The sequence below is a fragment of the Uloborus diversus genome, chromosome 6, assembly GCF_026930045.1.
Source record: "Uloborus diversus isolate 005 chromosome 6, Udiv.v.3.1, whole genome shotgun sequence".
Classification (NCBI taxonomy): domain Eukaryota; kingdom Metazoa; phylum Arthropoda; class Arachnida; order Araneae; family Uloboridae; genus Uloborus; species Uloborus diversus.
In genome coordinates this window covers 61,274,126-61,301,930 of record NC_072736.1, presented here as the reverse complement: position 1 = coordinate 61,301,930, position 27,805 = coordinate 61,274,126, and the positions used below count along the sequence as shown (strand labels likewise).

The 27,805-nt window shown below is 32.4% G+C and overlaps 1 protein-coding gene across 1 annotated transcript in view; it reads right to left on the bottom strand.

Moving 5' to 3' along the window:
* LOC129225193 (extracellular serine/threonine protein CG31145-like) overlaps positions 1-27,805 on the bottom strand; it is a 213,879-nt gene that overhangs the window by 104,109 nt on the left and 81,965 nt on the right. The gene's annotated exons all lie outside the window — the stretch shown is intronic.

Here is a 27,805-nt window from a genome sequence, read left to right as displayed (position 1 = left end):
CCGAGAACGCTTCAACTTATTTCAGTCTTCTAAATTAAATTTTAAGACTCTTTATCAAAGTTCATTTAGAATTAAATTTTTTTGCTTAGATTGGGGTCGTTTCCATAATTTTAACAGTATTTTTTTCTGAAAGAGCATGTTTACAAACATTGGATTTGACCATTTTTTAAATAATTTGACACAGTTTACTATTTTAAAAAATTATTTAAATCGGTGTGCAGACTCAATTTCATTTTTTACGCTTCTGCGCGTGACATCACAAATGATGAACTGCCATTCATTGTTGCCATTAGCAGAAAGCGCAAAATTTAATTCACTTCTTTATTCTCGTGTACTGGCAACGATACGGTTGATAGCAAGCTTAGAACGCAATATTTAATTTGCTTCTGAATTATCATGACGTGGAAACGCGGCAGACAGCAAGCGTAAGCTTCAGCGCGCCGAGAACGTTAGAGATTACAAAAAACATTGCTGCTAAATACAGATTCTTAGAAAATAACAGTATTTCAAAGTACAACACTTTCCCATTAATGGAATTTTTTTTTATGAATGTCTTCATTTTTATATGCATTAATATGTATGATATATTATCTTCCATCAAAATAAAAGAAATCATACATAAAAAAAATAAAAAAAAAATCGCTTCGTGGTGCACTTTACCATGAAAAAAAACTTTTCCACATCGAATTGAGAATCTTTTTAATTATAGAGAATACTGATCGACATACTTGTGACAGGAAAATCGCTTTTGTGATTGTTTCAAAATCATGAAGTGATTTCATCTTGGATCGGCAAAGGATAATATAAGGTTAAAATTGAAAAAAAGAATGTCGCCAAAAGGAGAAGTGCAGTCGATATCCGAGATGGATGTGGTGATTCTGTCACAGGTAACGGATCCGTTTCTGAAAACGAAGAGAAAATTTGAAGAGAAGTTCTTCGGCTTCTCACGTGACATTGATCTCAGGAAAAACTCGTCAAGGAATTCAATTGGAAACTCGAAGATGGGTAACTGGATTTTTAGCTTTCCTGGTATTCGGTGAATCTTATCTAAACGAATGAAGTTTTATTTTTCACCGGAAAAAAGAAATTTAAATGAAAATTCTTTCATGTAATCTTAAATGTAGTTTATTTTAAAGTCTTTTTCTTTTCTTTTTGTACACTATTCTTTTGTTACGATCCGCTGCTCAAATCCTAAGGAACATCAGCGACCTTTTTGGAAGAGACAGACTACGATGGTTTTTGAAGTAATTGAATAAGTTTGAAAAGCAATTACTATTGTGATAGTTTGTGCTATCATTCTATTGAAACGTTTTAACTATTAAAAGCTTTTCTTCTGACTCTTAAGTCACATTATTCAACTCCGAGGAATTCTAAAAACAGTTCGTTTTTGCTAACACTTCATTTCGTTCTTTTTCTTTTCTTTTTTTTTGAGGGAATCGAAAGCCTTTTAACCTGCAGAAAACTTGGCTTATTATGTTAGAAACGCTTTTAATGCTTTGATTCGATCTGAATATCATTTTTTGCTGTATGCTTGTTATTCGACAATATACTTTTCATCTTGTTCCTTTTACATAATAATTTGTTAAATCAAAGCAAGTTGACACATATGGAAGATGCAGAAGAAGTCGAGCCAGAAAATGGGCCCAATTACCAACAAAATGCGTTCCTGCTAAACTGTTAAGATCATTTTTATTTAAGCAAAATCATTATTGAAAAATATATAATATTATCTAAACATAAATATACTCTGAAATGTTTTATAAAAATACCGTAAACCAGTATGTTAAAGATTCACGATTCCAGAGTTCGTATGTCGACAAATTTAGAATTACTCATTCTGGAAAACCATTTACAAAATCCGGTGATAAATAGGTTTCCAATTTTTTTGGTCTACAGTCATTATTTTAACCAAAGCTTTTATGCTCCTACATTAAAAAATTAAACAATTATGCTTTACATTAAAAAAATATGTAACACCAACCTACCATCAAGTTCTGTGTTTATTTTACAAAATATTCTTTGGTTAAAACATGTAAAAAGCTTATTATTAAACATGCACAATTTATCTCTATCCACCACAATATTTTATGAAAAAATATTCTTTTTCGGACAAAAATGTTTTTAAAAAATTAATATTTTGTGAAACTTACTTACAGAATTTACTACTGATAGCCGAACACTTCCTTATATATTTCGAAACACTCTCGTTTCTTAAAAAATATTACTATTTACTCGTGGCATAATATTTGAGAGTCACAATCATTCAATAAACAAATGTAAATGAAAGCAATCATTGAATAAAGCGCAAGCGAAAACATTAGCTTTTGAAAACAACACGTGTGCTTGTTCTAAAACATACTTTCCTTCCATGATAATCAATTCCTTACATTTCTGCTTCTGTAACAGATTGTCTCCATTAAAACGCGAATAAAAACGTATGAACCTTTGAACATTATTTATTGTTTTGGAACGGACAGATGAAAATGAAGCAAATAATGTGACTTTTAGCGAAGATAATGGTTGTTTTTGTTAGAGTGAGCTTTGTGTCAAATGATCGACAGATGGCTATTTCAAAAATACAATGATTAAAAACCTTTCTTTTGTGGCAATAACAAAATTGCCACAAAATTGTGGCAAATTTAAACGTCACTACAAGCGTAAAAGGTATTATATAATACTTGAAAACACTACTCCACGGATCGTGGAAAGTCTATTCATTTGCTGCCCAAAGGTAAGTGTCGTTCTTATTCAACCTGGTTTTGATCAATGACTGTACAAACACCTAATGTTTCTAGTTGAATTTGTTAAATTTCTCGATATAAATTTTCTATATAGTGATAACAACAACAAAGTACAATGATAACACATATCTTCACGAAAACTCCGTATTTTATCCCAGGCCATGTACATTTTGAAGCATTTAATATGTTTAAAATTTATAACAGTTACCTGTCAGTTTTATAAACTATTCTTATGCATATGTTTAATGCGTAGCTATAAAGTGGACTTTTAAGGGGTAATCATTATGACCGCCTGAAGTCATTACAAGAATTTAATACTCATATGAGGAAAATCAACTCTACTTCCAATTAGGATAAAATGTTGCAGTACATTATAATTTAAGCATAATATTAAATTTCCAGAGCAATATTGGAATGGTAAGGGCAAAACTAATTTCGGATTCATTATTTAAAACTTGAAATTGGTTCTGTTCACTGATATTTCTGTACCTCAGAGCCAGACTTACGTAAGTACAAAAATTGAGATTTTCCGTTGATCAATCCATTATATGAGGATGTGAGAAGCAATGGGATGTACGTGGAAATCTTCCAGTTTTGAGAAAACCGCGTTTAAAGATAAGGTTTTAGGTAAGCTGTCATTGAATTTCTTTTTGTTTAAACCATGCTGCATATCAGCATCTACCAGAACTATTAGCTGCACCTACCAGAGCTCTTTCCGTAAGACAGAGGAAAGGTTTTCCTACAATTTGCACTGGTATCTCCAAATTTTTAATTTTGTCACTTACATCTCTTTGTTTCTCACTCCTCATATGTAGAATCATATTTCGCATCGAGCCATGAGAACGTAATTATAGTTTTAAAAATCTTTGCAATGGGGTCGTTTCCAAAATTTTAAAAGTATTTTTTCTGAAAGAGCATGCTTAAAAACATAGGATCTGACCATTTTTTAAGTAATTTATTTAAGTTTAATATTTTTAAAAAATTACTTAAATTGGTGCTCTTTCATCGTTTAACGCTTCTGCCGATGACATCACAAATGATGAAATGCCATTCAGTGTTGCCATTTTCACGGTCCAAAATATTTAATTCGCATCTTTACTCACGTGTATTGGCAGCGATATTGTTCATAGCAAGCTTAGAGCGCAATTGTAATTCTCTTCTTGATTATTGTAGCGTGGAAATGCGGTAGAAAGATGTGCCAAATTGCATCATTTGTGACGTCATAAAGACCACGCCTTGTTTGAAGAATCGGACAGAGGCTCTGAGGTACAGATTTTACGACGACCGTAACAAATTATGAAAAAAGAAGGAAACAAATCCTGCATTCAATGATTCCGTTCATGTGAAAAAGATAACGTTTAGCAAGTGTTATTACCTAAATGTCTTTATTTTAGAAATACAGTGGCTCCCAAAGCTGTTCGTACAGTTCGAAATTTTTTTGTAAAACCAAAATAACGCGAAACTGAATTCGAATATGAAGTCCAATATTTTTTCACATCATTCCTATGTCATTCTAAATAAAACCCTGTAGTTTTTTCAAAATATTGAGGGTTCTTTTTGAAATGGGTCAAAAAACGAAGAGACAGAGAAATAATACGCCACAAAATCATCGTACACTCAAATATTTTCAAATAAATTCATGATTAAAATTATCATATGTCGTTTTTTTTTATTGTTTTTGCATTGTGTTGACCTTTAAAAGTCATTTGGCTTCAGTTTTCTGTATGTTTATTCCTTAATATTGTGCTTATTACTTTAAAATGGCTGGTATGCGTACAAAACCACAAACACCATTCGAAATTTGAATTTTTTCCACACAGTAGCGGTAAATTGGTTTGAAATGTCTCTAAATTTTTAAACTCGCAATTGATTCCATTATATGGTATAGTGCTTGATAAAATGCTTTAAAGAAAGGAATCAGGCTGAAAGCAAGGTAAGAAAAGGTCAACCGGCAAAGTTGACAAAGCGTGATCAGAGATTTACTGTTGAAAATTTTATGAAACATACACATTTGAGTGCTGTAAAAGTTTCTACAGAGTTAACTGAAAATTTTTACAATTAATTTTTACCTAAAATTGTTCGCTATGTTCTCTGATTAGCTGGATTAAATGGGACCTCTTCTCGCAGAAATTTTCTTGGCCGTGCGAAAAACAGAAAGCTTACCCTTTTCGTCGCAAAATCAATGATAAATAAGCTCAAAACGTTTTGGAGACTAGGTCTTACTTACAGATAAAAATAAATTCAACATTTTTGTTGAACTGTTGTATAATTGTAAATAGAAGAAAAAATTATCCTAAAGTTTAGAAAATACCCTTTCAATCTCCAGATATGAACTTAATAACATATTTAGATAGCTGGAGGCTAGATTACGAAAATACGGCTTTGAAACGAAAATAGAGCTAGAAACTAAGACTCGAAGTGTGATTGAACACTTACTCAGAAATTAAGCAAAAAAAGAAAGAAAAAAGAATGAAATCTATTCCCAGACGTTTAAAAGGTGTTGTTGATACTGCATGATATTCTAATAAATAATAACTCAATAAAAAGTTAGATCATTCAATAATATGTAGACATTTTTTAAAGTGTACGAAGACTTTTGTGAGATAAAATTTCCGGCACTCTTTGGTTTCTGATTTTTTAAAAAAATAAGTTTTAACATTTTTTAAAAAAATTTCATGTAATTTTTGTTAAAAATTGATCATAGATCTCATATTTAAACATCTTTTCCGAACTATTAATTCTAAGCAATGGTTAGGGGTCTATTTCATTGAAAGTCGTAAGTGTACGAACACTTTTGGGGGCCACTGTGTATGTTTCTTGAAAAGCGACATTCAATTTAAAAAAAAAAAAAACTTAGACAAAAGAGAGAAAATGATTCTGCAAAATATAAAACATCCGAGAAAGGAACCAAACTGCATCGCTTTTTAAAGTGTTACTATCTATTCCATTGATTTAAACTTTATTTACTTATGACATCTCAAATGAAACGTCACTACACAAACTCCAGAATTGTAGGAATAGGAAAGAACAGATGGAAGAAAGCAAATAAAAGCAGGATGAAAACGGTTAGATTAGAACGATTACTTTTGAGCATTTTTTTTTTCCTTTCTCTCTCCCCCCCCCATTTCCCCTTGAAATATTGAAAAATAAGAAAAAAAAAAGAGCACAAGACAATAAGGAGCTTTTCACCTATGGTGTCAAGCTTTTAGAGGACAGAGGGGTTCGAGAAGTTCTGACAGTTGAAAGTGTGAAATCTCACATTTTGGTCGAAATAAAAGTATTTTTGCAACAAGATGTTCATGTAACATTGCCTACCTTGCGACAAGGGAAGATAATAGTGACAATTTGTGATGAGGGGGGAGGGAGGCTGTCAAATATCTTGAAAAAAAAAAAGGGATATCATTTATGGACAGCCCCTTAGTGGTTACTATTTTATCGATCTATGCTGCTTAAAAACCAGGGTTGCGGAGTCGGAGTGATTTTTGGGTAATGGAGGCATAATCGGGAGTTGAAGGTTTTGAAATTCCAAGAGTCGGATTCGTTCGTTTTCCCTTTGATTCCGCATTGCTGCCATCTCAGCGAAGTCAGAGTCTTAGTCAGACTGATTTTGGAATAAATGAGTTTGAGTTAAAGAATCCTAAATTCCAGGCCTCGGTCAGTCGATGTCGGAGTCGGAGTTGGTTATTTCCTCTCCGACTCCGCAATCGGGTTAAAAACTATGCAAGATGTCAGATCTCTCCTTCTGACATCGAGATCTGTATGCCATTCCGAGTTTTTTTTATTAGTTTGACACGAGTGTTGCACTAAAATTAGAAAGTACTCTCTGAAACAACTGTACATCACAGTAAACATTCATATTTTTATGAAATTGTAATTACGAATCCTCATATATATAATAGCGAATGATCGAGTAACGCTGACGTCATCAACAATGAAACTCGCACCACGGCATGATAATTTGAAGACATTTTTTGTTAATATTTGACATGCAGGAAAATGCTTTATTTCGACAAGGCTGAACTGAATCCGGTACCTTAACTGTTTTACTGGAAAAACTGACAGTTAAGAAGAATGATGAAACGTAAAAATGGTCAACAGTGAACGCTATCTACTAGTTTAGGGTTCATCCACTGAAGTTCGGGTTAAAATTTCAACTATCAAAATATCCGCAAACAGGCAATTGCTACGTTCAAATGCAGAAGCAAATTTTCACCCGTCATACCTGGACAGGCAATTTTCTAGTTTCAGTGGAATTATTAATGATGAATATTAAATTTTAAAAAAATGATTTGAACTTTGACATCTTGAATTCAAATTATGTTTTTCGCAATCACGAGTGTGTGTGTGTGTATGTAAGCGTGTGTGTTTGTGTGTGCGTGGGGGTATGTTTGTGTGTAGGGGGTATGTGTATGTGTGTGTAGGCGTGTGTGTGTGTGGGTAGTTGTGTGTATGTGTGTTTGTGTGTGTGGAGGGGTATGTGTATGTGTGGATAGTTGTGTATATGTGTATGCGTGTGTATAGGTGTATGTGTAAGCGTATGTGTGTAGGTGTATGTGTAAACGTATGTGTGTAGGTGTATGTGTAAACGTATGTGTGTAGGTGTATGTGTAAGCGTATGTGTGTGTAGGTGTATGTGTAAGTGTAGGCAAGTAAGTGACGCAACCTGGAGACGGTTTTCGCTAGAGGAGCAGCATCGTGAGGCGGCCGGCCGACGGTAGTGCTTCAGAGGGAGGCGGGGAGAAAATAAAATCATAGGGGACATCAAAACAGTCAACTGAGAACAATAAGCAATCGTGATTGCTCAAAAAAAAAAAAAAGAAAGGAAGAAAGAAGTTGGGGAAGTAAAATAGTAACCCAAAATTCAATTTATAAACGAAAAATTGTAAACAATATTTAATTTTTACATATTACATGTGAGTAATAGAACATACTAAATTTAAAATTCCAGTTAGCCATTTTCAGTAGAGGAAGCGCTGTAACCAACATAACCTAGTTTTGCCAATCCCTCGGGAAGAAGGCTTTAAAATTCCGAGAGTCGGATTCGGTCGTGTTTCCTTCGGTTCCGCCATGGATTCCGCATTTCTGCCAGCACAGCGAAGTCAGAGCCTTAGCCGGAATGATTTTGGGGTAAATGAGTCGGATTTGGAGTTGAGGGCTCCAAAATTCCAGGCGTTGTGTCGGTCAGTCGGTGTCGGAGTAGGTTTTTTTCCTTCCGACTCCACAACAGGGTTAAAAACTATGCAAGATGCAAGTTCTCTTCTTCTGACATCCAGATCTGTAGGCCATTCCGAGCTTTTACCAATTTCGGGCTGAGAGTATCGTTAGTCTAGTAAAATTGACACGAGTTTTCAATAAAAATGGAAAGTACTTCCTAAACAATTTCTCAGAATGCACTCATATTTTTATGAAATTGTAATTACGAATTTCAGTAGAACTATTAATGATGAACATTAAATTTCAAAAAAAGAAAATGAAGAAATAAGTTGTGATAGTAAAAATGTTACCCAAAATTTCAATTTCTAAACGAAAAAAAATTACAATATTTAATTTTTACATACAACGTGTGAGTGATGGAACATATTTAAAATTCCAATTAGCCATTTTCAGTACAAAAAGATCTATAACTAACATAGCCCAATGTTTCCGATTCTCGTGAAGAAACATTTTGTCATCGATTGTGTTAACTTTACCAAAAATTATCTTTCACAGCAAAGAACAATGTCGAGAAGAAGAGATGCAATTTTATTTTCTGAGAACTATTTTTTGGTCTACATTGTTAGATTTTTCCTACAAGAAATACATATTTACGTTCGATTCTTTGAGGACTATTATGGGACATTCGTGTCCCCAAAGTTAGAATATTTTATAAATCGCATGTACAAAAAGTTTATAAATTATTTTTTTCATGTAATTCATCAGAATCCTAATGTTATCAAAAAATTTAAAAAGCTATAGTTTAAAATGTGTTTTTTTTCTCTCTTTTTTTTCCTTTGAAAACACAGTCAACTTTCATATTCTACCGGAAAATGTATGGTCCTCAAAGGGGTAAATTATTTATCTTGGCCAATTCAAAAATTGTTTTCTTCGTTTATAATCATGTAAAAATACGGCCTAAAGAAGAATTAAATGCTACGATCCTGCGAATAACGTCAGTTACTCTAGTGTTAATAAAAGAGACTTAAATTTTTATCTTTACTAATAATAAAGCTGAAAGTCTGTCTGGATGTCCGGAGGATGTCTGGATCTCTGTGACGCGCATAGCGCGTAGACCGTTCGGCCGATTTTCATGAAATTTGGCACAAAGTTAGTTTGTAACATGAGGGTGTGCAGCACCTTGAAGCGATTTTTCGAAAATTCGATGTGGTTCTTTTTCTATTCCAATTTTAAGAACAAAATTATCATAAGATGGACGAGTAAATTACGAAATTATCATAACGTGGAACCGTAATATGGGCACAAGCCAATTGGCGAGAAAATTCACCATACATTATTTGTAAATATACAGGCGAACCAAAAGACTCATTTTTTTTTAATTACGGGCAAAGCCGTGCGGGTACCACTAGTTTGAAATAGAAGTAATAGAAAAAGACAAGTTTGAATACAAAAAAATCCAGGTAAAACAACTACAAAGTACGTTGGCTACAAAAATAAATTTTCACATATTTTAAACCAGTGTTTCTTTTTATACTGTGGACCGGTGAAAATAGAAATAATATTTCACGAAAGGGTATCAGCAAAAAAAAAAAAAAAAAAAAAAATATATTAATTTGAATTTTTGGCATCTTGAATTCAAATTATGTTTTTCGCAATCACGAGCGTGTGTGTGTGTGTGTATTCATGTGTGTGCGTGTTGTGTATGCAGTGCTGTGTGCGTACGCGCGCGTGTGTGTGTAGGCGTTCGTGTATGTGTGTGTAGGAGTGTGTGTTTGTGTCTGTGTGTAGGAGTGTGTGTTTGTGTCTGTGAGCAGGCACGTGTGTGTGTATGTATGCGTGTAGGATATGGACGCAACCTGCAGACGGTTTTCGCTAGAGGAGCAGCATCGGGAGGCCGAAGCCTCCCGACGGGTGGTGCTGGCAGAGGGTGGCGCCGGTGGGAAATAAAATGATAGCACGCCAAAAACAGTCAAATGAAAGCAATAAGCAATCGTGATTGCTCAAAAAAAAAAAAACATTTAAATATATTTTATTTAAGAAATCGTAAAAAATATTTTAGTTGTGCAACTTTCTGTTTCAAGTTTTAAATAAATTTGATAAACACTTTTGCAAGTTTTTGCTTCTGCAAAGTGAACTTGGCATGGTTGAACAAGTTAATTTTTTCCTTTTAAATATATACTAGATCTATGCACAGATTCTCCCCTCCCCCACCTTGAAACAGATATAGATTTTTTTTTTTTTTTTGATATGTATTCGTTGTGGCGCAGCGGTATGACACGATGAAAGAGTTTTTATAATTAAGATCATAAAAACATTTAATTATTTCAAATGGTTAAATGGGATGGTTACTGAATGTTTTAATGCATTATGTGTATGTTTTAACGTACTAAATTTGAAATATAATTTATTATAATATAATTTACATATTATTTGAAGTTCTAGAACTTAGTTTGCATGCTTAGAATTTAAAAGCAACGTTTCACAGTGAGCCCAAACAAATTGCGTAGCCTTGAGTGGACGACAAGTATTCAAAATAAATCGTTTTTACGAAAGTTTGGGAAAAAATTCAGCGGGAGAGTAAACAGTTTGCTTAATTTACTTTTCGTCTATATGTTGACTTCACCAGGAGAGCCCCTCCCCCCTCAACAAGAGCGTTATCCCCCGCAAGAAAACACAAAGCGCCCCCCTCCCCCCAAAAAAGGGAAATACATCTCTAAAACCACCTCGAAAAATGTTAATAAAGCAGTTTGAACCTTGACCGCCGCGCCGCCCGCTAGTTGGAAGCCCCTAATTTTTTTTATGCGTGGTAATTATTATTATTATTTTTTTTTTCATTTTAAACCATATGTTCTTTTTATTGAGGGAGTAAAAAATCATAATTCACGAAGAAACTTCCTTAAAATATTGAAAAAAAAAACTTCATAATGCATTTCGATTTGCATTTTTAAAAAGGAGTTCATAACTTCAAGTTACTTTATGAACGGCATAATTATTGCTGTTATTATTATTATTACTATCACTATTATTATTGCTACTATTATTATTATTATTATTGTTATTATAACAATTATTATTATTAATAATAATAAAACAATTATTATTACAACAATTATTATTATTATTATTAATATAACAATTATTATTATCATTATTAATGAAACATTATTATTATTATTATTATTATAACAATTATTACTATTATTATTGATATTATTATTATATTATCAATACTCTTATTATTATTATTATTATTACCATTATTATTTTTACTTTTATTGTTATTACTTTTGTTATTAATACTATGATTATTATTATTATTATTTTATTATTACTATTATTACCATTATCACTAGTATTACTGCTATGTTTTATTAATTTGAATTTTTTGTGGACTAGTAGCATGTTGCTTTATTTTTTTTTATTTGCTGTAATGAAAAACAAAGAATATGGCTTAAGGAAAAATCAACTGAATATTATTGTTGTTCTATTAAGAACAGCCTCTATTTTTATCCCATCATTGTAATGGCAACAATGTCTAATTATCTCTCCATTTTCTCATTTTTTCGCTCAAGAGACGGAAGTTGTCAAGGATATCGATATCAATATCTCGAATCGATATGAGTGACTTATTACTTTGCTCCTTACTCATCTTCTAATACATCTTCATAAGAAAAGACGTTCATGATTAAGCTTCCGGTGCTCTGCCATTTTGGATATTTTGTTTCAGCTTTTAATGATATCGTCATAAGCAGGAAGCTTCGGTTCTGGCTGATTAGGTTAATCAAGAAGAGTAATTGTTTCAATGTATTTCGAAAAGTGCATACACATTTTTTTTATTCCATTGTTCAAATAATATTCATGTAAACAATCCAAAACAGGAGCTCTGTGACATTTAGTAAATCAGATTGTTTTCTATTTTATGAAGGCGCTTAGAATGTATCTATCGGTTGAGATAGTTCCTATCAGAGATATTGCTAGGATGTTTTTTCCAAGACGTGAACATCAAATAGCACAAATTGCAGATGACTGCAGACACGTGTTTCGGCGTTACAAGGAACACCTTATTCAATGCAAAAGAAATAAGCTTAATGGATGAAAAGAAATCCGACAAAAATGCTATCTGCTGTCATTATTTATTATTTTACTTTTTATGCGCAAAGATATTTATTTAATATAGGTGTGATATCGTTCCGACGTCAGAAAGAGGGCATATAGAACATCTTTAGAATAATTAAAGTGCGTTAAAAAATCGTTTTTACACCATTTTTACTCTTAGAAATTTGCACGTTCGAAACCTCGCCGTTCTTTTTAAATCACCCAGTATACAAAAGCAGAGAAGACCATAGTGATCAATTCCATTAAAATATTAGAAACCCTATGAATGAAACGGAAGATGGCGGGAAAGAAGAGAGATTTTTAACTATTTCGATTCTCAACATTTAGAATGCTCGACACTTTGCATTAAAAAAAAAAAAGAAAGAAAAATCCGTTTTCGACGATGCTGATTTTTGTTTTTTGATGTAAAGAATGGAGTTGTTTCCGAAATTTTGAAATTATTTTTTTCTGAAAGAGCATGCTTAAAAATACAGGCTTTAACCATTTGTTAAATAATTTGGCAAAAGTTTGATATTTTTTTAACAATATTTTAATCGGTGCTCAGATTGAAATTCACTTTTTACGCTTCTGTACTTGGCATCACAAGTGATGAAATGCCATTCATTGGTGCCATTAGCACATAGCACAAATTATCGTAACCTGGCAACGCGATTGACAGCAAAGTGTAAACTTTTAGGGCAGCAATGGAGTAGCGTGCCTAAGTACATCACTTTTTTTTGCTTATTCTATCAATTTTAGTGATAATACTTTTGACTGAAAAAAACAGCCCTATTAGAGTACGCTTGATTAAATTTTTGCGGTGTATTTCTGATTTTTAGTGTGTGAAATACGGTTGTAGAAGCGTCAAAAACACTTCTGAACGCTATAATAGAGAACAATTTTTTAATAACATATTTATTGATATTGTAATTAAAAATTGCATTCTTCTCAGTAATCACAAAATAATAATTGATAAATTGTTTGAAAAAGCAAAAATGATGCAACCAGAGACTTCTCAATGGGAAGTAACTGTTACCTTCCAAAAAATTTCCTTATTCGGCAAATTTAAAGAAAGCATTGCAAAATTGCAATTTTTTATGAAAATCCAAATTGGTTCTGTGTTCCATTTTATCGTCAAATTTAAAGTTTCATCCATCAAATTGAAAAATTCCCCACTCCCAAAAATTTTTTAGCTTGAGATGCAAATGCAAAAAATCGAGGCATTTGACAGATTACAGCATAAAAACGACATGAGTGTTGGGAACTTACTTTTCGCATGTCTCACAAACTTCATTCACTCTCAAGCAAAATTTTTGAGAAATTCACAAGGTGAAATCGTGAAGCCCTCATTTTATTTAGAGAAATGATGTTTACGAATAGGTAGCCTGCATGATATAATTTCAGTCTTACACGTGAGAAATATGGAAAAAAGTCAAATTTTTCGTTTAAAAAAATTCAAAAGAGATTCCGAAGTTATTTACAAATTGGCTCTTCTACATGCAATATTGTATATTTATGTATATAGCACACTACCGGGAGGGGGCAGTCCGCCCTGGGTAACACCCTATTGGGGTTAACACCCAAAATTGGTTTAAGAATTTATGAATAACTTAATACTAATACTTAATATAACTACATTTCAGAAATTTTCTCGTAAATATACCTTAAATTAAACATAAGATATCGAATTTTAACGAAAACAGCACAACATTGCGCAGAGACGCAATTACATGTGAGACTATTGCAACTTTCACATAAAATGACTTTATAATTTATACTTGTCTTTTAACGTAAACTTTCGTTACATCATATGAATAAAAAAAATGTAAACCTCATTTTTAGATAAAACATTCGATTTTTTTAGGACGGGGGTGACAGCCGAATTAGGAATACAACTGCTCTAGCACTTTTGCTTTTTACAGCATGCTAACTTATTTTTTATTGCTTGAAGCACTTGAAGCAGTCACTAACGGGTAAAAGAATTTACTCTCACCAGCGAAGTGTATAGATATGTAAATCTTCGTTATATATATATATATATATATATACTAGCTGCGTCGCCCGGCTTTGTACGGTCCACCTCGAAAATAAAAGTTATGTCAAGTGACGCGAGTTCAACACTCAGGCTTGAACCAAAAAAAAAAAAAGTCAATGTAGTTTTGCGGCAGATTGCGGAAAACCCCCCCAAAAAGTAAACAATTTAAATCCCCTGATTACAGGAAAAGCCTCAAAACAAAAACAAGAATTTTACCTGTTCATATTCGAGAAAAAGAAATGGCAACAGATCTTTCATCTCAATGATTTTCTTCACGCTGTAAATTTTAATAAAAGCGTTCATCCGGAAAGTTGAGTTGAAGCACTGAATAATAATTTGAATGGAGGAAAGCCTTCGAAAAATATGGATTTTATTTTGAAATCTAAGAGTCATAATTAATAATTTTTAATTGATATCTCCGCTAATTATTATCGGAGGATTATGTTAAATAGCCAAACATGAAGACGGGAAGATGACGAATCCATCGATACCTGGTTCGAAAGTCAGTTCACTGTCGTTCGGGAGAAGAAGCTTGGACATAGATAGATAGATACTCAGATTTTATATGTATAAGATATAATAGCCAACTCACTGATCGAGTAACGCTCTTGACGTCATCAACAATGAAACCCGCGCCACAACATGATAGTTTGATAATATGTTTTGGTAATGTTTGACATGCAGGAGAATGCTTTATTTTGACAAGGCTGAACTGGATCAACTTAACTGTTTTACTGGTAAGACTGTGTCACTTCAGGGGAATGAAGAAACGAAAAAGTGGTCAACGATGAAGGCTATATTGGAATTTAGGGTTAATTCACTGGAGTCACTAGCTAAAAATTTCAACTATAAAAATATCACCAAACAGGAAATTGCTTCGTTCAAATGTAGAAGCAACTTTCACCCGTCATTATTCTTGTATAACTGGCCATAAATCATGAAAGAATTATACGGGAAGGAATTTGGCTATGGAAAAGATAAGAAATGTTGGCAAAACATAAATTTATAGATGTATGCTGTTTCATTTATAATTAATATATAACATCGTTATAATGACTTTAGTATATAGATTGATACGGATAGATATATAGATAGATATGATACATAGATACACTATATGACCAAACATATTGGGACACTTTCAAAAATTCAGATTTTTACGGATTTCTCGAGAAATAAAAGACTAACTGCTCTGTAACTTTTTTCACATAAAAGGTATACTCCAACCACCATTCTCCAACAAAAATTAAGTCTACTATTTATTTAGGAGACGAACAACAATTGAGGAAACAAAAAAAGGTTTTTGATCATTAAGTTAAAAACCTATCTAGAATTTATTTCTATATTTCCGTGAAAAGTATCTCTTATACCCACAGAGATATAAGCATTATTTTTAAAAATGCAAATTTTTTTTTGAAAGTTTTCGGCTCATATTACGTTTAGTTTTCCGTCAAAAGTTACTAAATTTTCAGAATATTTGACAGCATATTAGAGAAACATAACAATCAAATTTGAAGTTTAAATATTGAAAATTTAATGAAATATGAACGTTTAAAGCAATTAATTTTTCACTGCGCATGTGCGAAAGATAACAATTTACAACCTTCATAATCGGAAACCCAGATATGGATTCTACATCTCGTAAATTTTTTTTACCTTGATATCTTTAAAATCTAAAAAGTTATCAGCGATCTAATGAGCCGAAACTTAATAATTCTTAACTAGATGACGATTCGTGAGCGATCGTGCGCAAATAATCCGTTCTTATCGTAAATCACTCTGCAACGATAGCAGGAAAGTGTTGTCAGTTTGCGAACGACCCCTTACCATTCGTCGCCTATCCAAGAATTATAGAAATTCGGCTCATTAGATAGCTGATAAATTTTTTAATTTTAAAGACATTGAGGTGGAATTTTTTTCATGAGCTGTAGGATATATCTCAGCTTTTCATTACAAAAGTTATAAATTGCTATATTTCGCTCATGCGCAGTGAAAAATTAATTGCTTTAAACGTTCATATTTCATTAAATTTTAAATATTTTAACTTAAAACTATATTATTATGTTTCTATAATATGTTGTCAAATATTCTGAAAGTTTAGTAACGTTTGACGAAAAGCTCTGAGTGATATAAGCCGAAAACCTTCAAAAAAAAAAAAAAAAACATTTTTGAAAGAAATGCTAATATCTCCATGGGTATAATAGATACTTTCACGAAAATATAAAAATAAATTGTTGATAGATTTTAAACTTATTTCTGAAATTTATAGCTTATTCCCAGCTATTTATAATGAAAAATGATCAAAAACCTTTTTTATGTTTCCTTAATTTGTTGCTGGTCCCCTAAATGAATAGCAGATTTAATTGTTATTGAAAAATGACAGCTAGAGTGTATTTTTAAGTGAAAAAAGTTACAGAGCAATTAGTCTTTTATTTCGCGAGAAATACGTAAAAATGTGAATGGGGTTGTTTCCTTCAGTCAAAAGTAGTACTTTTAGTCACTAAAATTGTTAGAATAAGCAAAAAAAGGAAAATAACATGGACCCAAAAAATTCTTTCATTTTCCCAACAGTTATTTTTAAATTAGTTTTTTAAAATGTCCGATTTTTCAAACAAGGCGTGGTCTTTATGACGTCACAAATGATGCATTTTGGCGCATCTTTGTACCGCGTTTCCACGTTATGATAATCAAGAAGCGAATTAAAATTGCGCTCTACGCTTGCTATCAACCATATCGTTGCCAATACACGTGAATAAAGATGCGAATTAAATATTTTGGACCGTGAATGACAACACTGAACGTCATTTCATCATTTGTTATGTCATCGGCAGGAAATATAAAAAATGAAAGCGCACCGATTTAAGTAATTTTTTTTAAGTATTAAACTTAAACAAATTATTTAAAAAATGTTCAGATCCTATGTTTTTAGCATGCTCTTTCAGAAAAAAAAATACTTTTAAAATTTTGGAAATGACCCCATTTTTGAAAGTGTCCCAATACTTCTGGTCATATAGTGTACATAGACAGATAAATAGATAGCTCTCTCTCTCTATTGTATATATATATAGCATATATATACACACATTTAGACAGATATATTGATAGATATAGATATTTAATCGCTTTTTTACCTTTTTACAAAGTTCATATAACCTAAAATTTGAAATCGCGAAAATAAGAAAAACTACACTTACCGCTGATTCTTTTCTTCATTGCATTCTTTTGCGAAATAGTCAATGGAATGCATATTCATATGTCAGCAAATTTAATTTGATTGTACTGGAAATCCAAACCTTACTCTTAATATTTTACTTCGTGGAAAATAAAAAAAATGCTAGCCATTTTCTAGGTAGAAATGCCTTAAATCTAAAAGATTTGAATGATTTGAATATTGTTATTTTCCTTCTATTTTACTCTTAATGACGTATGTAAGGCAAGCAAAGGTACGATAGATTAATTTCAATTATACGTTTTGAATACACCTGAGAGAGCCAAAGAAACTCTTAAGGAACCTCCTAAGCAAGTGAGATTTTTTAGTACAGGCTTTCTTATCTGGGCGGGGAAAAAGCAGTAAAAAAAGCGTTTTACATTATCTTTGCTGTGTAGCAAACGTGATAAGATATAGAATTCAGGGCTGGTCGCACAACAACAAAAGAAGACTGCCTGGCGCAATGGAATCATTTGATTCCAACATAAATACAAACCTTTTTTTTTTTTTTGCGTCAATGCCATTTTAAACATAGCGGTATAGTTTTAATAGTTATTTTATTTATCATTACGTAAAATGGGGTCGTTCCCGACATTTTAAAAGTATTTTTTTTTTGTAAAAGAGCATGCTAAAAACATAGGATAACCATTTTTTAAATAATTAAACAAAGTTTACTATTTCTTAAAAATTATTTTAAACGGTGCGCAGATTCAATTTTATTTCTTACGCTTCTGTACATGACATCACAAGTGATGAAATGCCATTCACTGATTCCATTAGCACAAGCGAAATATTTGATTCGCTTCTGAATTATCATAACGTAGAAACGCGGTAGACAGTAAGCGTAAGCATTCTGCTCTCTAGTGGACTACGGGCCAAAGTTCATCACTTGTGACGTCATAAAGAACACGCCTTGTTTGAAAAATCGGACATTTCAAAAAACTAATTAAAAATCAAACGTTTTGAAAATAGAAGTTTTTCCTCGCTCCATGTTATTATTATTTATTTATTTACTTATTTATTTACTTATTTATTTACTTATTTATTTATTTATTTATTTATTTTTATTTATTTATTTATTTATTTTTTTTTGCACATTCCACCAACTTTAGTGACTAAAAGTAGTACTTTTGACTAATTGAAACAACAACATTCTAAATTCAGATGGAAGAAAAAGCATTTAGGAATAACAATCCGTGCATATTTAGTTTTAATTTTATCTCTGGAGGGTGAGCTAAATAAGACCACGTAGACCAATAAGGCTAATCCCCACATTTTGTTTTCGGTAGGATAGAACAAATTCGCTATGTCATCATTTTATGGTCTTCAGAATGCTTAACTGATGATAAAGTGTTATCAACAAGCAGTTTGTCACGAAGGTCAAAGTGTAGCCATAATTATTACAAAAGTGTCTTGTCAAAATTTAGATCTTATTTTATCGTTAATTTCGTTACTTCATGGTGCACTGAGAAAAAGAAAGTAGTTAATTGTTCTAGAAACTCTAATTTGTGTAGCTGACGGACTCGAAATGAACAAAAAGCGCTATTCACTGTCATTTTCCCGTGATTTGATAACCATAAAAAAGTAAACTGTTGCACAATAAGGTCATAATTGTCACTATTGAGACTCCGGTGTCTTTAATAGGATACTGACTGATTGACTAGAGGATGTGTGAATCCTGTGTTGCTTATAAACTGCGCACAGTTGGTGTACATGCGTGCACGAACTGTGCGTAGGTATGATCGAAAAACAAAAAATAACGACTTATCAGTGCCCGGAATGTAATGATTAATTTTTCTCCTTTCCATTGAAGTAAATATGGAATTTTTGATAATGCTTTTGAATTTATAAAATGAGTGTTAAAATTGACAATAAATAATTCTTCAACTTCTTTTTAGTTTGATAGTCTGTTTTGGAGGGGTTTTTTCTTTTTCTTTTCTTTTTTATTGTTGTTCTTATTGGATACCTACGTTTCTATAAGGTCAATTCACTTTTTTTTTCTTAAACTGCTGACAAAATACGATTTAAACTTAAATTTTTACATGGAATAATTGATTTCTTATTTTTTTTATGAGTCATTTGATCAATATATAAAAAACAAATTGAATTATAAATGAGCGAGATACTTGGCTCTGAACCTCAGGTTGGCCTAATTTACCACACTACTATGCAGCACTACCGAAGATTATCTAATAGAATATCGTTGGCACTACCTTTCCACAATTAGTAGGAATTTCCATTTATCCCAATACGATGTCGGTCATATAAAGACATTTTGCACAAAAACTGCAGTTTTTTAAAAGATCTTTATGAAAAAAAAAGGTAAAAAAAAAAAAGGAAAACCGAATTTTATGAAGACAAACGTGATACCACAAAATATACGTTTTATTGAGAAGAATTTTTCGTTTTAAGTATATATAATACTTTTCTAAGCTAAATTATTATCTGCTAACGTACTCGCGCGGCTTTGCCCGCAGTAGAAAATTAAAGGATCTTTTGATTCGCCTGTATATTTACAAATAATGGTTGGTGAATTTCTTGCCAATATGCTATGTTAACTTGCTCGTTCATGTTATGATAATTTGTTTGACCAAGTTATGGTAATTTTTTTGTCCAAGTTATGGTAATTTACTCGTCCATGTTATGGTAATTCGATCAGTATTGCTGCATAGGAATTAAACCCACTAATGGTGGCTTAAAATTGGAATAAAAAAAGAACAAAATCGAATTTTTGAAAAATCACTTCGAGGCACACCGCCCTATGCTGCCAACTAATTTTGTGCCAAATTTTATGAAAATCGGCCGAACGGTCTTGGCGCTATGCACGTCACAGAGATCCAGCCAAACTTTCAACTTTATTATTAGTAAAGAAAGATAATTACTTAAAATGTGTTATTTTTCCTTCTAAAATCAATACTAATTACAAATAATTTTTGGCCAGAAGTAACTTGAAAGAAGTTTTTAGTTTCAATGCATTTATTAGAGTCTTACTGAGCAATAAAGATAGCTTATTTTTCTCACTTTGAGATCCTTTTTAAGAATAACAAAGAGACTGTGGCAGCCTAGAGAAATCTATTGTGAAAAATATCGTCTGAGAGCCAAAGGTAAATTAATTTTAAAAAGTTTATAATTATTCTGCTGCTAGATTTTATCGTCTGCCAACATTGCTTATGTTATTAAAATTTCACTTGAAAACACAATTTTTATCCTGTTGCTTTGAGAACACGAGTATGAACGTAAAATGAGGTTCCAGAAGAAAAAAAATTAGAACGATAAATCTTCTCTCATCTTGGGGATTCTACTTTTGATCCTTAATCGCAATTTACAGCAATTTTGTTGAAGTCTACAAATGGTTGATAGTTGATATAGTACTATTTTATATTACACTCGTACTGATTTAATTTTGTATACATAAACATAATTTTACATTTACACAAATTGTGTATTTTATTTCATTTTACAATCATACGCATTTTTTATTGCCTAGATTAATTTTATCATGATCACTTTATGTTACATGCTATACTTTTTGAAGGGATAGGTTTTGGTATTCGTTTGATATATTAAGTGTTACGGCATATTAATAATTATTACAAAAAATATCTGAAAATATAGTCGAAAATTTAAGCAAAACTAACTTTTAGAAATGTGGAGTAATGAATTTTAAGATATAGAGCAGTAGCAAACATACACAGCGCTGCCAGGGCCAGTAATAATATTGAGAAACAATTTATACTTTCCATTATTTATTTTTAGCTATGCCCTGCGGTTTCACCCGCGCGAATAAGAGCTATTTTAAGTATATCACGCTAAGATATATATATATATATATATATATATATATATATATATATATATATATATATATATATATATATATATATATATATATATATATATATATTATAGTAACGAATTGCACACCCTCATCCACATCAATGTTTTCCGTTAAATAAGAAAACCGCAAAAAAAAAAAAAAAAAAAAAAAAAAAAATGATAATTAAAAATAAATTGAAAATACTTGATTTATATGTTAAATAATTAAAAATTAGTCGAATAATAAATATTTTAAGTCTTCTCGTCTGCAGCCGGGTACGAACCCGAGACTCTAGGGTTGTTTCCCGAGTTATTTACCAACTGAGCTATTCGGGCCACAAAAGTTACAGCTATTGATGCAATAAAAAAATGCTTTGAAAAGTATTGTTTATTTTATTTCAACTTATTGCTGATCCACTCTTATTAGTCATAGCGTGATGTTATATAGCCTATAGCTTTCCTCAATAAATGGACTTTCCAACACAAAAAGAATTTTTCAATTCGAACCAGTAGTTCCTGAGATTAGCGCGTTCAAACAAACTCTTCAGCTTTATATTATTAGTATGGGTAGAAGCTCAAAATGAGAAAAAAAAAAGAGTTTCAAAAAATTAGATTTCAAAATTTTGATTGCAGTGTATATTAATTTGTCAAACAAATTCAATATTTTTACTTGCTCTTATTTTCGAATTTAGTTTTAAATAATTCACTTCGGGCACAAAATTATTGATAGATCTGCCTTGGTTCAACAAGGAATTCCGTTATTTAATACATAGCTATGGGCGCGTAATACGCGGTTGCCAGTTCGAGTCAGAAATGTCGCCGTTCATAGAAGCAGAACGTTACCATCAAAAACTCAGAAAGCTATCGTCGTTACTAATGGCGCGTGTGATGGATTGCTCGGGAGACGTTTTTATCGCTGCCAGTTATCTGAAAGAGGGTACCGCTCAAATTGTTCTTTGGACATGGACTGGAAAAAGAATCCATTTTCGCAACTTTCGGTTCTCTTGTGTGTACAATGTAACTTAGAATGCATTCAACTCGAAAGAACTTCGTGTTGTCCATTCCCTTTGAACACTTTTGTTTTCCCTGTACTTAAAAACCAGCAAAAAGGAAAGGGAAAAGTGAACGTAACTTTGAGATAATAGCATTTATCGTTGAGATCAGAACGCTTGGCTCAAATGCATCTAGGAAATGTTGCTCGTAAAATGTGTAGTCAAAGTGTTTGTTTTGGGAAGTTTTACAAAACGGAGTACTTATTATAACTACGCATGCGAAAGTTTCACCTTAATACTTGAATTGGCTTCATGGCGACTTGAAACTTTCACTGGCACAGTATTCAACCAAATATAAGATACTTTGGGCATGATAATTTTCTTCAACTTGATGAACGATCTGATTTCAAGCTGATAACACGAAATCTCAACATCTGTTGGGTTTTTGAAGAACAAATCCAATAAAATATCCAATTTTTGTCTCCAGTACATCTTGCAGTGCATAACAGTCCTCTTTATTGCAAAGCAAACTTGCCAGATCGCGCAGGAAGCTCCTTCCATATTCATAAATTAGCAACTCAGGAAAAGTTATAATCTTTTTTTCCAATTCCGGGCACTATTGCTGTAGTACCCCAAAGCGTTCCCCCTGTGGTTTTCCTGATACAGTTACTTGGTTCTATTTCATAATGTACTTTCACTTGTCCAACGGTTGAAAGGCTTGTCCCAAACTGACAGGGTAACAGGGCAGCGGCAGGGAAAAAATTGTGGAAACACTTAGTCGCCAGCGTCAGGAAGGAATCAAGTTCCATGGTAGAAGCATTGTTAGCCACTGTTTTGAAATAGTGGCTACTGCCTTTTACTCAAAGTACTAAATGACCTATTTTTAAAATTTATTAAAGTTAAAAAGCCTATGCAATTAAGGTAGGTGCACCTATAGTGGATATGCACCAGAAAAATGAGGGGGTGATTTTGAGGGGATCAACTACCTATGGAAAAAGTCTTATTATCTTCATTTCTTGAAGACGTTATCCGCTTCAGTATCCCCTGTAGGTGCACTCACTTAAATGCAAGTAATATGCGTATTTTAAACAAATTAGTTCATGTAGGTTGCATCGAGAATTTGAAAGTTAACCTCTTATTGAAAGCCTTCCTGTATCTTTAGGCCATTAATTTATTTATGAATGTGGCGATCAGGTCTCGAGTTTTTAATCGTCATTTTCTGTACGTTTAGTTGCCCAGTGGCGACCACATTTTTGCCCTTGCAGAGCAAATATAATAAAAACTTTTGAAATCGGAACGAAACTATCACGAGATGATCTTAGTGTCACCAGTACATAGGAGCGGATACAGGGGAGGGTTATGAGCCTCCCCCCCTCTAAATCAACAACAATACAGTCAACTCTCAATAGCTCGAAGTCCGAAGGAATCGGCTAAAACATTCGAGTTATTGGAAGTTCGAGCTATGAGAAGTTTCCACAACAGTCTCAAGAATTTGGGAACCGATGAAAACTTTGAGATAAAAGAATATTCGAGTTATAAGCTTCGAGTAACCAAGACTCGACTGTATCTACCTTTATTGAAAGGTATCATAGTATAATTATTGCATACAAGTTGGGTGGATGTAAAATGTCATGCATATATATTATTACACGTTGTATTCAAATAGTATATTCAAGTATTTTCCGTAATCATTTTGATTTATTAATTACTAGCCACCTGCGGCGACCAGCTGGTTCGCCTTTTTACGCCATTACCCTTTCTATGCAAGTAGCCGCCTAAGACGGCTGTTTTGCCTTCTTGGCATGCACCTTTTTCCGCCAAGATTGACGCAATTGACGGATGTTTAAAGAAAGTTGTTAAAAAAAATTTTTTTAATATCAATCTATATCTATCTTTATCAATATGAATAAAATATTTTCTATATATATCTGCAGCTCTATTTTTGGCCATTCACCTTTTTACGCCAAGAATACTGCCTGCGGCGGCTTCTATCTACTTATACGAAATATCTCAAAATGTTCTAATCCATCTCTATTTATTTTCACCTAACCACCCATTCCCTAACAAAAACAAAGATTTAAAAAAAAAAAAAAAATATCTCCTATGCTCCTCGAAGTGTGCAAAAAGTAGCATTTGCAGAAGAAATAAAAAAATCACTATTTTTTTTTTTTTTTTTTTTGAATTAAATGCCCCGGCAGTGCCGGGTACCCGGCTAGTAGTGGAAAAATTTCATGATTGCTCCAGAGAAGCCTTGATTCAAACTTTTCATTGTGATAACTATTTATATTGCTGTTGTAAGGCGGCGAATTTTCGTAACAATGGGTTTTATATTTAATCATTTAATGAGGAAATTGCATGAAATTTACTGTTTTCCATAATAACCTTTTTAAACCAAGTTTTTTAGGAATAAATTATAGCCTATGTTTCTTCCTGAGAATATAACCATCTATGGTGAAAAAATGATTAAAATCGGTGAAGTAGTTTTCAAGATTACCCCCAGATATACTTACATGCAGAAGTAGCCATTTATATATATACACTGTAAAAAATCTCGGAAAACTCTCTGAATATATAAAAAAGTTTTCCGTAATACACAGATTCGTACGCCCTCCGCAGTTTTCTGCTATAATCAAAAACGTTTCCCGTATAGCAAGAAAGTAAGAGTCGACGCATGCGCAGCTCACAATTTTATAGTCCAGCAGCAAATCTAAACTGAAACTTTCGAAAGCACGCAATGAAAACAAGTGCTGACTCATGTATGCGAAGTAACACTCATCAAGGGGATTAGTAGAAGTTTTGTTCCTCGCATGAATTCACTGAAGATAATTCTAAAGTCTTATATTTTCTTGCATATGTATCGTCATAAGATTGAATTTGAAGCTATGTCACTTATTTTTAAGTACGAAGTGCAAATTCTCGACGCATGCTCGCGGAAGGAATACAAACTGAAATTGAAAACCAAATAACTACCGAGAGGACGCCATGTAAATTCATTGCGTCGCATAACTTGTGTAGGTAATTTACTTTTTTCTTGGATACTTTTCTTCTTTCTACCAAATGGGTAATTTTTGTTGGCAGAATTTTATTCTGTCATAAAAATCACCTTTTTGGTGACCAAAGCCTGCAAAAGACCACCACCGACGAATAGGTAAGTCGCTTTGCAACTCTATTACTTTAAAGAGATTTAGTTCATATAAATCTCGTTAAAAAAAACTATTTTCTTCAGTATTATTTTTTCGTTGTGAACTATTGCAATTTGAAAATATTTTACATTACATAGAACACATATTTAAAGTGCAAGTGTGTCTAGTTTTATTCTGTAAAATTTATGAATTGAAGATTATAAAAAAATTTAAATATGTGTTATTGTGTACTTTGTTTTTATGTGTCAATCTCAGTTAATATTTGGCTATGTATCAAGCATTATGAATTAAATGTTATAATATGCAAATTGTCAGGTTTGATAGTTCGTCTTTAAGGTTGCATGTTTTCATTCTCTTGTAAACAGTGTAGCTAGATTGTATGAAGTAAAAAAAAACTATCTCTTGTAATTAGGAACATAGTGCTTCAGTATTATCTAAATGACGATATCTCTTTAAATATTTGCATTAGCGAAACGCTTTAAATTAGTTAAATGTGTATTAATTTATTTAACAAATAGATACATATATGTATTTAAAAGTGTCTTCATTTTTTTCGTTTTACGAGCCTCAATTTTACCAAAAGCAAAAAAAAAAAAAAAAAAAAAAAAAAAAAAAAGAAAAAAAAAGACTTAATAAAATAATTTTGTATTTTTACACCATATTAAAGTATTTGACTTATAATTTATATGATACTTTGATTTATAATGTATGTGATACTTTGATTTATAATGTATATGATGTTGCTTTTTCAAGCGGGGGGGGGGGGGCGCTTCATAGCATTTTATGGGTGCACCATCACTTTTATGGTGGGGGAGGGGTTATTCTCGTATATATGAAATGGAATAATCATGTAATAGTGTTCAATGTTTTAATAAATAAAATATATAATGCATTTTGCGCACACTGTAAAAATAAAATCAGTAACCTATTTTGAATAAGTATTTATATTTGTGATGAGCTGGAAAAGGGCAAGAACAGAAGAATCAACCCGAATGGTTCCAGCAGGGGGACTTGGTGTCATATTTAAATTCATCAATTTCTCTGTTGGTACTTTTCGGTACACTTTGTTCGTCAGAGAAATTGACTTGAGGTGAACAAATTCCGGAACGCGAAGGGTAGGTAAGTCCTGTCAAATTTTATCCGAAGATAAAAGCTATCAAGTTTGATACAAGATATGTTTTTAAGTTCTGCATTAAAAATACAATATGTTGATAGTTTTGTCTTGAAAATATTGAGAGAAAAACTGAAGTTTAAGATTGTTTAACAAACAATCCCCACTTTTCAGAAGGTACCCCCCCACTCCAATTCCCCGACGATTTTGTGATTAGGAATGAAACTACTAGATTATTTCATAATTTTTCAAAAATTTATAACTGTGCATATGTTATGCTGTTAACCATGCTATTTGTCATTAGAAATTCCAAAAAAAAAAAAAAAAAAATCCACGAATAATTCTAAAATTGCTTGTATTATTGCTCTTAGATATGAAAGAATTGAAACTGATATGGTATGCAATACTATAATAAAGAATTATGTTTTAGAAAAAATCACGGAAAAAGGATTCCGAAATACTCGGAAACGTTTTCGAAACTTTCATGAACCACAGCTGCACATAATACTCAGAAACATTTCTGGAAATTACGGAAAGAGGATTCCGAAATACTCAGAAACGTTTCTGAAAATTACAGAAAGAGGATTCCGAAATACTCAGACACGTTTCTGGACATTACAGAAAGAGGATTCCGAAATACTCAGAAACGTTTTTGAAACTTTCATGAACCACAGCTGCACGATATACTCAGAAACGTTTCCGGATTTTTTTTACAGTGTAGATTTGTTTAAGTAAGTATTTAAAATATTGCTTCCTTCCATTGCTTCTGATATTGATTTAAAAACATTATGCCATACTGGGCGCCTTGTTCCTACCTGATTTGCAGGGCCGATCCTAGGGTGTCGGCCGCCCATGTGCAAAGACCTGATGCGCCGCCCCTGAAGAGCAATTTGCATTTTTTGACTATAACGCCCACATAAATCTATATAAATCTTTCATTAAATTTCTGTATCAAGATCTAATTAAAAAAAAAACAGAAGAAGGATGAATTCATGTAAAAAGTAAGAAAAAACTCCTTAGATACAATTACATCTTTGAAAAAAGTAATAGGTACAAAAAATGTACTAGTCGTAAAAATACATTTTATAGTCTGTCTTTGGTGAGATCAGAGGAAAGACGGAGGAGGGAGAAACGGGGGGGGGGGGGGGGGGGGGCTAGACGCATCCAGAAAACATTCAAAATTGGCTTATGAAAAATAGCTGTGTAATTAATCTTTGGTTGTGTTTGGTTTCTAGGACAAAAGAGTCAGGAACATCCAAGGTCCATGGAGAGATTTTCAATATTGACGTCAAAAATTGCAATTTTAGGAAATTTTTCGAGACTTGAGGGGAAAGTAATGTTTGAGTTCTTTCCTAAAATTCTTTAAAAATTCATGTTAAATTGCAGCTATTTTTTGTAACCTTAGTTTAGAAAGGATCGGCGCTCTTCCAGAATTTTTTCTGAAACGGAAGTTTTAAGCAAGCAATTTTGGGTTATCTTTGTTGACGCTGTTGGAGGGAGGGAGATTCGG